The following is a 2,998-nucleotide window of genomic DNA, read 5'->3' on the forward strand; positions in this document are numbered from 1 at the left end:
CCCGAGCTCCTGCTCATGCCGCCTCCGGCCCCGATCCGGTGCCGAGCCCTGCCGCCTGCCTTCGTCGCCTCGCCGCCGCTGCAGAGCTCTGCCTCGCCGCCGCTGCAGAGCTCTGCCTCGCCGCAACTCCCGGATCCGCCGCCGCATGTGAAACCGCGCCCGCAGCTCGCCCCTCTTCTTGCTCGCCATGAGAAGTTCTTGCCGCTGCCATGGAGGTCGGCTCTTGATATCAATTCCTTTTCTCTAGTGTTCTTATCTTTCTTTTCCGGAGTTCTAAGTTTTATCAAGTATCTCTTTGTGAAGCTTCATCTAAATCTTTGCAAGGTCATAATCTTATTATTTTCTACCTTCTTATCGTTGCATCATTCATTTTTTTACGGTGGTCCTTCATGGTGGTTCATCAAGGTTACAATTCGTTCTCAAGTGTTCTTCAAGATTCTTGTTAGAGAACCTTAAATATCATTTCTCTTGCATTTCCAAGTGCATTTGTTCTTCCTTTATCCTTTGAGGTGGTATTATAGCATTCTTGTTAGTGTAGGAGCCTTGAAAAGATTCCTTTCAGGAATGAGATAATTAAACCATCAATTCTATGATCATGAGATATTTTCAAGCCATGATTTCTTGATTGAGCTATCTTGGTTTGGATTTCACCTAAAGCTTTTCCTATGGATTGTTGCTATCATGGTGCTTATCATTAATCCAAGTTCTCAATGTATCCTCTTGGTGTAAGAAATTGTTCATATCTTGCTTCTCCCAATCAATCGTTGTTTCTTTTAGTGGTTGGTTATCACCTCATATATGTTCAGATGATTTTCATAAGCCCACTACCATCTTGTTCTTTTCGTTGTTGTTTTTTTCCAACAACTCCGTCCAATTCTTCTTGGAAGGATGCTTGCCAAGTTCATTGGAGTTAGTAGTTGTCATTCTCTCTTCATTCTCTTCTTCTGTATGAGCTAGTTCCTATTCTATTGTTCCAGAGGCTTTGTGTTGTTGCTCTTTTGGGTCAATCTTGTTGTTCTATCAAGATCATGGTGTTCCCTAGCTCTATTTACTTGTTTGTTATGAATATTGTCTAATTCTCCTACCTTATCGATTTTTTTTCTCCCATTTTCCTACCGAAGTGCTGCCGAAATTTTCCGTGAATTCCTACTTCTTTCCCATATCATTCCTCATCTCTTTGCAACCTTCAAGGGTCGTTGGTTTCCCTCGTTTGTCAAAGAAGCGACTAAGTTTTACCTCTTCCTTTCTCATCCTCTTCCCCGTTCATTCTTGGATCTCGGGGCGAGATCCTCTTGTAGTGTAGGAGAGTTGTGACAGCCCGATGCCGACGTTCCAGAAGATTCCCCCTTCTTTTTGTTTTCGTCGTGTGTCTATTTTTTTTGTCGCATCATCTGCATTGCATCGGCATCTCCGTTGCCGCCAGTTCTCAAAACTTGCATCCGTTGTTAGTTGCTGGTTCTCGTCGTTGTCCGTTCTGAGTCCGACCGCACACGCACGCGCCCGCGGCACCGTCAAAACCCTGTTTTTAAAGTGAGCGTAAAACTTTCTCTGATCGAGGTGAAACTTGTCATGCGGTCGTAATTAGTTCTAGCTAGGCCGCCTGTCGAATTTCGTCGCGATCGGAGTCCGTCTGGCACCCGAACGGTCGACCGTAGCGGCACCGTATTCGGTCTACCGTCGGACGGTCATCGGTGTTTTAAAAATTGTTGCCGCGCCGCCCGTTTTCCCTCTCGTCTCTGGTAAACCACCCTACACGGCCATTTAGTCTGTCCCGCATTCGGAATTAGTCGAATCCGACCGCGCGGTTGAAACCGGGGCGGAATTTCGCTAAACCTAGCCCCCCCCCCCATTTATCTATATATAGTCCCGTGTGCATTTTTAGGCAGCCAACCCCCTCTGCCTCGGGATCCGCGCGCCTACCCCCGAAACTCTAGCTGCCTCCCACCAGCTCCCTCCTCCCACCTCCAGCGCCGCCGGCCCGCCAGGCCCAGATCGGGCCCGGCCGAGCCCGTCGCGCCGCCGCCACCGTTCAGCCCCGTGAGCTCCCTGCGCCCTGATCTCCCCGTGCCCCGAGATCCAGCTCATGCCGCCTCCGGCCCCGATCCGGTGCCGAGCCCTGCCGCCTGCCTTCGTCGCCTCGCCGCCGCTACAGAGCTCTGCTTCGCCGCAACTCCCGGATCCGCCGCCGCCTGTGAAACCGCGCCCGCAGCTCGCTCCTCTTCTTGCTCGCCATGAGAAGTTCTTGCCGCTGCCATGGAGGTCGGCTCCAGCCCGCCGGGCAAGGGCGCCGTCTTGCCGTCCCCTCATCCCCGCCGTCATCCGGTCCTCCCGTCGGTCGCAGCCGTGCGGGCACTCGCCGCAACCGCCGCCGCCTCGTCCCCGATCCAGATCGGATCGGGACGAGGGAGTTGACAAGGCAATCGGCCTCCCTCGAGCCGCCAGCCCTCCAGCGGCCAACTAGGCCCCGCGTCGCCCCGGCCTAGCCGCGCATCGCTTGTGTGGGACCGATGCAGAGCCGGCCCACCGGCCTCCTCCAGCAGGCCTGCCTCAGCCCCTCCCCACCAACCGGCCCGTGTGGCCCTCTGGTAAGCCTCCCTATTCCCCGCCCCCAGGACGTTTTAGTAAGTTGCACCGTTTGTGTGTTTAGACCCATAGATAGATTTGGCCCGGGTTTTTTTTCTTTTAACCAGGGATTTATTAATTTCAGGGAATATACCGTATATTAGAACGACCGTAACTTTTAAACCGTGTAACGGTTCGCGACGTGTAGCATATGCATTTGGTGTAGAATTTCGCGTAGAATACGAATTTGAAACATGCATAATTGTTTGACGTTGTTTAGCGTGCCGGATGCCTAGAGTAACGTGCTGTTTTAATAGGATACGCCCCGTATTTCATTTTCACGCAAGTCCGGATTGTTCGTATGCCGTAGAATAAATGCCTATGTTTTAGGAACCATTTTTCCATACATTTTAGAGCGGTCATTTGTATTTTTTCC

This window comes from Hordeum vulgare, chromosome 4H (genome assembly GCF_904849725.1).
Source record: "Hordeum vulgare subsp. vulgare chromosome 4H, MorexV3_pseudomolecules_assembly, whole genome shotgun sequence".
Lineage (NCBI taxonomy): Eukaryota > Viridiplantae > Streptophyta > Magnoliopsida > Poales > Poaceae > Hordeum > Hordeum vulgare.